At 34.9% G+C, this 11,006-nt stretch overlaps 1 long non-coding RNA gene across 1 annotated transcript; it reads left to right on the plus strand.

Annotated features, from left to right (window-relative positions):
- The first annotated feature begins 200 nt into the window (after positions 1-200).
- LOC126831672 (uncharacterized) lies at positions 201-2,274 on the plus strand. The gene is made up of 3 exons (XR_008789286.1): positions 201-1,076; positions 1,257-1,379; positions 2,039-2,274. It is a non-coding gene; the product is annotated as an uncharacterized LOC126831672 (long non-coding RNA).
- The last annotated feature ends 8,732 nt before the right edge of the window (positions 2,275-11,006 follow it).

Below are 11,006 nucleotides of genomic sequence, written 5' to 3' on the forward strand. Positions count from 1 at the left end.
TTAGTAACAGATCAAATAAATGAACCAATCATTGGATATAATGACAATGTCATTGAGAAATTTATGAACTTAGAAACTAATGAACATAAAAATATTGAGACTATTCTATCTGGAATACCCACATTGAAAACTGAAGTATTAACTGCATTAGTGGATTTTATTTCAACAGAAAAATCTGATGAACTTGGTGATGTAAAACTGGGAAATCATGGTGTGAAGATACCCAGCGGCACCACTATTGAAATTAAGACTGTTGTCAAACTTGGTTTGAGGGACAATATTCAAGCATTGTTTGAGCCAAATATTTCGCAGGAAATACTGGAAGGTGTGTGTATTGAAGGAAGTGTTGTTAATCTCAAGAAAGGGCCAACAACAAAGGTTGCTGTTTATGCCACAAATGCTACGTCCAGGAGTATATCACTGAAGAACAAACTTCTTCTTGGAAGTCTTCATTCAATTGATGAATTGATACCAGTATTAGAAAATACCGAGACCAGTAGGTTGGTACATTCTTGTTCGGTTCAACAATCAAAAGAACCCAACCCCCCACACCGAGAAGATTTATGGCACCCACCTGTTGAAATTCAAAACAATTTAACACCAGGACAACAGGAACAGCTTCGTAACCTTCTGCACGAGGAGTCGTCTGCATTTGCAAGACAACATGAATTTGGTAATGCTAAAGATTTACAGTTAGAAATTCGTCTCACGGATGCAGAGCCTGTCCAGCAGAATTACATTTCTATCCCGAAACCAATGTATGAAGAAGTGAAACAATACCTTAATGACCTTCTTCGACGTAATTTCATCAGAAAGAGCCATTCTCCATACCCTAGTGCAATGGTGATTGTCAGAAAAAAAGATAAAACCCTTAGACTATGCATTGATTATCGCCGCATCAACCAGAAAACAATACCTGACCGTCAACCTATCCCCAGAATACAAGATGCTCTGAACAACTTGAAGGAAAAGTCAACGTGACTAGATTGAAGAAAAAACATATCTGAGTGAATCGACAGAGGTTTGATTGCCTGACATTACGAATTGTTGAAAAAAACGAGCCGAAGCGAGAGCAGGTAAAATCGAGTCTTCAACAGGCATTACATTCCTGTTCTTTTTTATTATATATTGTCTGGTTGGACATGGTGTATGCATATATATATATATACAGATAGAAGGTCGACCCCTGTGATTAAACAGACACATCCCTGTTGTATAGGCGTTGAGGATTAATAGTTCATATAATTTTATTTAAGGCCCACTAGACAAGATCAATGCCGTTAAGACTCGGGAACCTAGAGTTGTGAGAAACTATAGAAGGGAAATTAGGCATCCAGTTGGGGATCAACGTGTACCTAATGGAGAATCTGAAAATGAAGGTAATGAGATTCGGGAAATCTGATACAACGCACTACCATATTATGGTGTTCCAAATGGACGAAATTCAATTAAAGATACATTATGGTGGATTAGATAACGAGCTGGCAGTTCTCACTATAATACTTAAAAAACTAGATAATGTAAAGGGCAATATACTGAAAATTTCAGTCAAATTTACTAACAATCTGATTAAAATACAGACCTATAATTCGTTTCGTTTTTTTTTATACTATCGATGGCCTATACTACGTGATGGTTGTACTGGAAGGTCCCGTCAGGGGTCGTACGAGCGGCTTTGACCCTATGACGTCAGACATTGATTAATCAATCAGCGTTGACGTTTCCAGTGGTTTACCCACATTTCCGTTCATCGAAGGCCTACAACTCGCCGTAACAGAACGTTTCAAAGGCTTATCCCTCACATCAACCAGAACACGTCAATGATAACAACTCTTCCCGATCCTAGTGTAGTAAAGACAAGTAAAACGAAATTTTGAACTATAAAAAAACGAAACGAAATAGGATCAGATTGATTTACTAACTAAGTATTTCATAATTGAATGTTGAGAGTCTTTGAAATTTAAAAATATAACCGTACAACCATTGTTTACGTCATATGTCGTTCTTAAGGTCTGTGTTATTGTTTCTATATTTACAGGATTAGCGAAGCTACGACGAGAAAATAAAGAATTAAAAGAACGGCAATTGTGTAAAATCTGTTTAGATGCTGATAATAATATGGTACTCCTTCCATGTAGCCATACTGTTGCATGTGAATCATGTTCTTCCGTTTTATTCAAATGTCCGCTATGTCGTGAAGCTGTTCATGGAAAGTTAAAAATCAACAGATAAACTTATTTTGTTAGGTTTAAGAAATACATAACTTTATAGTTATTGATTGTTTAATTGAATTAAAAAGTTTATTATATTTAGTAGCATTGGGTCTGGTATAATAATACCTGGATATATAGTTTTCACCTTCTGTAATGAAATAAGTACAGTTGGATAACTAGGGATATTCATCGCCGACTGTCTTTAATTCACATAAAGGACAAATTCTTTTTTCAAAATCAACATTCATCCTTTTGTCCATTTCTGGGGATTTCAATGGGTGGATTGCAGTTCTTATGTCTATGATTCATTCAATGATTGTATTTGTTGCTGTGTCTGTGATTTTAAGTTAGGAGAGAACTAAGGGATCAATTTATCTTGAAATCTAATTTTGGTTGAAAAACTGCTGTTGAGTCAGCTGCTGTGCGTTTGTGCAGAAAGATTGGATGTTACGATTTTCTATTCAAAATGACAATTTGGCATAAAGAACGCTATATTACCAAAAATCGATATAAATGATTATGATATGCGTTTAAATAAAATGGTGGATTTGGGTCGACTTGGGTGGATGTGGGTGAATCTTGCTACCAGTTCATTAGTACTATCAACGGGCATTTCGAAGATTTTACTATGTAATGACAAAGCACTAGGATAAGATATATTAATTTTAAACGTACTAATCTGTATGGAATATAAATATATCAGCGATACCACCCTCGGTGGAAGCGGACAGTAAACCCCACGATCGAACGAACGGTTGGAACAAGAATGCACTTTTTAAAATAAATGTCTAAACAGCCTTTACTTCGACAGTCACCGATTGACATTTCCCCCGCTTTTGCGTGGCCATCTTTATTTTGGGGTCTTGAATCGAGAAAGAGAGAATTAATTTAATTTTTTAACAGAGATAAGAGGTTGTTTTCGGTCGTATTTGCGGCATATAAGTACCCCTTTGCTTGTATGCTAGGCCTCACTTCAACGTTGTGTATCTTATACAACCTCGAAAGCAAAGAAAGACCAGGAAAGGATGGAGTACGACAAAATCGAAAATAACGGACTTCAAGCTCAATTAAAAACTAGTTGGTGGTCTGTATCCGTGTCAAAGCGCTTTTAGAATGTAGTTACTTCCCTTAGATAAAGACCTACGCAATTCGACTACAGCCACTACAACAATATTGAAGCTATTTTATTTCAGACACAGAAGTTACAATTAGAGTATTTCAAAGTTGAGTTCATTTTTTTTTTGAAAAAAAAAAAAATGTTTCATTGCTCCTCAGGGTAAGTTTTAGAGCGACTTGGTTGAGCGACGATGTTATACATGAAATGACATGAGGTTTAACGTCCAGCCTTTCTGTCAAATTTATGAAATGTACAGTATTGGAACTTAAATAAATCTAGCAACTATTGTGATTATGGAAAATACATAAATTATCCGCATTAAGCATCTATATACCATTAGATTACATTTGTCTTTAAGAAACATTTAAATAATACCCAGCATTCTTCCGCGTACTTTAAAGTTAACATGAAGGGACAAATCATAGGCAATATGCAGTAGGCGTTAGAATCTGGTTGGAACTCGGGATTTTGATCTCATCCGAGCGACAAGACATCAATTTCCTCGTCAGTCCCCAAGTCTCTACCCCTGACAAGTAGCGAGAGGGAGTCAGACAGACAGAGAGAAATGGGGTTTAGCGTCCACCCGACACAAACAAGGTCATTTCGTGATTATCATAGTAATTTCAGTAATTCGCTTGTGCGTAAAGCGGCCCATACACGTTCAACAAAACCATCAATATTATTGACCCAATATATTGACTCGATTTATTGACTCAATAATATTGACGGGAATTGCCCACACACGATTCAATATTTCCATCAATAATTTCATCATTTTTTAGTCTTTTTTCAAAATGGATGCAGCGGTTGACGAAGAAGAACCATGAAAAAAACCGATGGAATGAAAATATTGACGCAATTATTGACAGATTCTCCACACACGATCAATATTGTCATTCAATAAATTGACCGTCATCAATAAAAATCAAAATGGTTTTGATCCGTCAATATTATATTGACGCAATGATGGTTATTGACAATATTTTACATCAATATAGCCCACACACGTTCAATATTATTGAGTCAATAATATTGACAGAATTATTGAACGTGTATGGGCCGCTTTAGGGTCTTTACAGAGAAAAAAACTGGGAGATCCGGAGAAAAATCACGAGGTAGGTCATGCGATCCTACTTCTTGTCATGTACAAGCGGGGAATCCCGAAACCACAATACTTGACTCAATGACAGACCTTATGATTTAAACCATTTGACCACCCCTCACCGCCCCCCCCCCACCCCCTGTGTAAAGTTAGAATAATTTGATTCTCTAATCACTCGAAACAAAGTACTTACATCAAAAATCTTTTTTTAAAAACGTCCATCTTTATAAACTGGAAAAAAAGAGATCTATTATAAAAAATATGTTTAGAATTTGGAAGAAAATGATATAAATCGCTGGCGGCTTGTTAAAGAGACGGCACGTGTATTTCACGTGCAGTGCGCGAGAAGAAAACACGGGTTTAATTTTTGTGACAGAATTAGGAGTAAGATGATCTTGGAGGAAGTCAAATGCGACTTGTCAGTTAGAGAATACAACACCTCAATAAGTCGCTGTTCATTGTTTTTACTGTCAATTGAACCTTGTTAAGTTTTGTAAGGTTTTGTCTCTGGTTGTAAGAGACACCGTGTTTAACATGAAACAGTCGGAGTTTCTTCTAATTAATCAACTTAAACATTGTATCACTTCAAACATCTGTTCATTTTAAAAATCAAGATAAAAATATCAAATATCCTAAACATAATTCATACTAAAAATATAAAAATATTGATGAAATATAAAAATATGGATAAAATTATCAAATATCCTAAACATAATTCATGGTAATATTAAAATATTGATAATATATAAATATATAAAAATATTGATAATATATAAAACAACAATAAAATATAAAACAAAATCAAATATCCTAAAGAATAATTCATACTTAAATATAAAAATATTGATAAAATATAAAAAAAAATATTGGTAAAAATAAAAGTATTGATCAAATAGTAGGTAAAGTCAGATCAAGACTCTATTTGATTTAAGAATCTAAATTTTAGGTTTCTTCTTAGTAACGATGATAAAAGTAAAATACTATATTTCATCTAAATATGTTCTTAATTAAGAGGGAGTTAGTACGTAGATCATAGTAAAAAAAAAACACAAAAAAACAACACTATTTACGGATAACAGTCGCCCTGAAAACTAATGTGAAATTGTTCTTTTTTTATTTTATGGGGACAGAGAAATTTTGACTGGATTAATTTGTCAACGAGACACTTCGTTAAACAAATAACAACCAATGCGCATCATTAACGTCGAGAAAATAGAAGTTCGGGAAGCAATCGTCCGTCGTTCGGTTCTTTCCGGATTAAGATAAAAGATCGTGGGTTAAACATTGACTTAGTTTTATGACGGAGAAAGGAGGATATTAACTCACTTAAACTTCTCCTCGTCTGGTTACAAATTTATATTTATTCTAAGACCGTTGATTAATGGCGAGTGAAAATGTTTAATTACATGATTTTTATACATCTTAATGTCAGTTCTCGTGTTTGTTTGTTTAATAACAATGAAGACAAGCCTACGTTTTTTGTGGATGTGCTTTAAACGGATACGGAACCGTGACTTAGATTAACTTGTCATCGGGTTCATTCATTCTTAAAATAATAATTCGGCAGAAATTATTAGGCCTACTCGTTTTATTATCTCTCGAGCCAGTCATATTATAACGTGTTAGTGTACTTTAGTCGAGGTCTGATGGAAATGTTTTGAATGTTTTTTTTTAATTAAGAACAATTTCAGCCAACCCAGACCGCACCAAGCATGAGCTATATGTGTCATCATGGTTCATATTTTAAAGATTTAAATTTTAAATTTAAAATGAATACGGCCCAGACTTGATAGACATTTGCAGGATATTTTATTTAGTTAAACCGGGCATTATTAGAATAATTCAGACCAACACATCCGTGTGATTCGTCTGTTAATTTAGTTTAAACAATATTTTATTCAATTGAAAAGGATTGAACATCAGGTAAAGCCTATATAAGTTCTTTCCCAGGGATACAGAAAATAATAAACGATAAATATAACATATACATAAAAATAAGATTAAATGAAATAAAACCGAACATATATACAGTTTCGTGTGAAAATGATGTATTCGAAATATAGTTGATGTAATTATTTGATATTATACAACAATATGTAAGAGCGAACCTAAAACTTTTGGTACTTTTTATAAAATTTATGGACTGCTTCAAAAATCAAAATATTAGAGCTGTTCGAAGGGTCTATAGAGCCATTCAAAATCAGATCTAGATTAATAGTTTCTGTGAATACCTTTAATGAATTTAATAGGTCGACTTTTAAAGGCTCAATACCACTCTTGTTGTAACTGAATAATATGTCCCAATCTTTATTCTGGTCAACAAATTGTACTATTTTACAATATTCCAATTAATTGATGATACAAATTTCATCTTAACACACCTAATTTAAAAAATTGGAAAAATTCAACTAAATGATTTGAAAAGCCTGACGTAAAGCTTTTCAAATGTTACTTGGATTTAAAAATATTTTTGAACCTTCTGGACAAGTAAAATAGGATTTAATGGATAATTTACACAACAGGTAGGACACTAACACATCTAGTACTTTGAATAAGGCTATTTTTTTATTTTCTGAAGCTGTCAAGCCAGCAAGAGTGTTATTGTCCCTTTAAAGAGATAAACTAAAATAAATAATTTATTTATTAATTATTAACACCCACCCTCACAGAGGGGATATCGCAAACACGTGTACTGTGTGAAAATTCTACAGGCTTTTATATTTGCATGCATATAAATTTGAAAATGATTTCTGAATTGTACCAGACGTTATGAATAAATAAATAAATGAATATTTGAATGTTTAAATGGTTAGCACGTGCGCGCTGTATCATAAGGTCTGTCATTGAGTCAACTGGCGGGGTTTCGATTCCCCGGTTGTACATGACAAGGAGTAGGGTCGCCTATCCAACCTCGTGGGTTTTCTCCGGTTTCCTCCCACTGCTAAAGACAACTACACACAAGCGAATTATTGAAATACAATTGAATCATGTGTTAGTCGCGAAATGACCTAGTGTGTGTCGAGTGGACGTTAAATCTCTCTCTCTCTCTCTCTCTCTCTCTCTCTCTCTCTCTCTCTCTCTCTCTCTCTCTCTCTCTCTTCTATTTATCTTCTATTTATCTTATATTCATTCAATTTAATATTTCTTATTTTCAATCTAATTAACATGCCTGATAGTGGTTGGGAAAACCTTTTATTACAAAAGTCTGATAGCCTAATAATGGAACTTGATATGTAAATATTGATACCGTCCAGCTTTAATATGAAAGATAAAACCACCTTTTATTTTCTTCCTATCAACAGTTTCTCTACTTTAAAATATGTGAGACGAAGAAAACCAGATATTAAATTGATCATATATAAAATTACTATAATAAACAGAATCCAATCCACCCCTAACACAACCCCTGACCACCCCCTACAGCCTCTAGGATGGTCGTTGAACGCCTCTAGGGAGGGAGGGGGCGGGTGTTGGTAGGATGTTCGTCTCGAGTTGACAATAGTATAATTGTGAAGTGGTTGAACAGTAAGAAGGCGCCATATATCGACTACCATTAAGCCAGCTATGAATAAAAGAAACCCAGACAATATTAAAGATGGCTACCCTGTGTAAATCTCACGGATTGAAGATAAAAAAAAGAGCTTCCCAGTGTTTTTCATCCAACTGCTAACACGCAGAGTAAATACTAGAAATACAGTGGAGATTTTTTTTTTTACCTCGAACCACAATTAATCATTATTGTTTTTAAAATAAAAACGTGGATATATCAACGCCTCCACCACAAACTTTTACACAAAATATATTTAATAGTTTGTTAAAATGATAGAATATGAGCGGTTGTGAAAATGGTGCTGCATGGACAAATTCCTCTCTCCGATGCAGATTTAGAGAAATAAAACTAAAATATCCTCCCACCACAACTAATCATCATTATTTTTAAAATTAAAACGTGGATATATCAACGCCTCCACCATAAACTTTTACACAAATATATTTAATATTTTGTTTAAAATGATAGAATATGAGCGGTTGTGGAAATGGTGCTGCATGGACAAATTCCTCTCTCCGATGCAGATTTAGAGAAATAAAACTTTGAAGAGTCGTTTAGCTTTATTCTATTAACCATAACCCAGTGTTTTAACCAAGGCAGTGGTTTTTCTAGATAAATCTCAGCGTCATGATATAGGTACATAAATTTCCCATTTTTCTGTCCTTTGCTGCATCAGATGAAACCCATTTACACCTTGGTGGTTGGTATCTACGCCCCACAGCTCGGGCAAAATTCTCCTAGGTGACCACATGGTATATATCAACGCACAACTGATCATAATAAATGGTAATGTCAAAGTAACACTAAATCGAAATGTGAAGATAGAAAATGGTCTCAGGTAAACATGGAAGTGGAATAGGGTGTTCCAGATATAACAAGCTTTCTGGGTATACTGCTTAAACAATACATGTCCCCTATAAACCGACCAAAACAAACTTAAAATGCATGGATTTCTAAGAGGCTGATTTCTGTAAATATATAATACAATAAAATATATAGATTGAATAAATTCTGTCAAATTTTATTTTCATTTATTGTATCCTCACAATTCCGCAAAACAAAGCAGTATTTTAAGTCAATAAAAGCCCAAAATTTACTGAAAACAATTAATAGACCTCCCCTACCAAAAATAAAAAAAACTTCATTCAATCAAATACCTCAAAGATAAACCTATAAAATAAAATCCGGACAACAGAATATTCATTGATTTTTAAGTCAATACAAGGCCATAATTCAGTACAAAATTAAAGAAAATAAAATGAAATAGGGCTTAACGTCCTACTTTCTGCTCCATCAAAATTAACAGAGTCCGATGAAACGAGAACTTGATAATCAACTCTGCTATACAACATTCTAATCAAAATTTAATATAACACCCCGAAAAACAAAACCAACAGAGGACAAATGAGTGAAAGGATGTTCGAACTGACGGGTGAGACAAAACCTGTGTAGTCCCTAGCCGTCATCAGGGAACATAAAAGAATGGGGCTAGGGACTACTACTTTAATATAGCCAGTCTTATTCAAATAATATATAGCTTGTGTGATTTCTATTAAATACATTTAGCGGTTTTTTTTCTCTAAACCCGGTCGATTTGGCGAAAATCAATTTATTTAAATATGTTATGAATTGGGCGTCTGTTGAAGGGGATTTACCTACACAATAAATCAAACCCCCATATAAAGACATCACGTGATACACCATAAGTCGTGTATATTGTTTACTATGGATGAGATATTAGTTTTGTTGAGAATACACGAGGGCTGTGTTGTATATTTAATTGATAAATGTATTTATGATACCATTAAACCATTTCATATACAGTCAACCCATTGTTTATAACTGTGAGAAACTATAGCAAGTCTATCTATTTACGCGGAATCCGCGGTGACTCGGTGAGTAAGAAATGACATGCGGCTCAGCGTCCTACTGTCCTGCTCTGACAGGGCTAATGAAGACAGACATGCACCATACAGAGTGCTATGGGTGAAATGTTTCCCGGTCTACTCTAAATTTGGTAATACGTTGGCGTGGCGTGTGCTATAATATGAGGGGAGGGAAAAAAATCCAACTGGCAGGGGATTCTTAGCGTAATGGCAATGGTATAGAACAGGCCTCGGTTTTGTGGCACCACCAGAACCACTTAACGCTGTTCCTCCCCAGTCACTTCACCCTGCTGCACCACTGACAAGAGGAAGACAGACTGGAAAACTCGAGGAAGTCACGCGGTTTAACACTGGGATCGAACTCGGGACCCCGTGGTTAGAAAGCGTACAACAAATGACCTTATTATTATAGAGAGAATAAATCGTTTAAGATCTATTATGTACGAGTTAAATCTGTCAGGGCTTGTTTCTAGCTTCAAATGTTATATAAATTAGTATTGTTTAATGGATTAGAACGTCTTCGATATTTAACAATTTAACGATGAAATGGATAATCGAGACTTTGTTTATTATCGTAGTAATGACAATCGAGACAACGCTGTTCTTGTCAAAACTTCAAACTTCGCTCAGAATAAAGAAATTAGACTGAAAATTTTCCATATATTCATTTTGTATTAGCAATTGTAATAGCAACAACGGTCGGCGCTTTACCTTAATCTTACATATTGCATAGTTAATTGTGGTTTTAATACACATGGTACATGGTCCGCGACAGAGTATTGGGGGGGGGGGCGGCTCTCCTCTCGGGCTCGGGACTATTTGAGAGATACGTGATCTCTAGTGTCGTTTTGGCGTATAACCGGGGTAACTGGAAGTCACTTTGCTAAAACACAGAAACTAAGATTTAACAACATACCAAATACATGTACTACGTTTTCGTTTTAATCATGTAGGCCTAGTAATAATCAGATGTACACGAGTTTCACAGGAAATTTCAAGCGTGCACGTAAAAGAACCCTTGACAGTTGGAATTGGAAATAAACAGTAGGACATAGTGCCGCTGCCAGGGCAAAATTTCCCTCATAGCACACTGCATGGCGTATGCCCGTCTTTATCAATCCCGTCGTTGCAGCAAAAT

This window comes from Patella vulgata, chromosome 9 (assembly GCF_932274485.2).
Source record: "Patella vulgata chromosome 9, xgPatVulg1.2, whole genome shotgun sequence".
Classification (NCBI taxonomy): Eukaryota; Metazoa; Mollusca; class Gastropoda; family Patellidae; genus Patella; species Patella vulgata.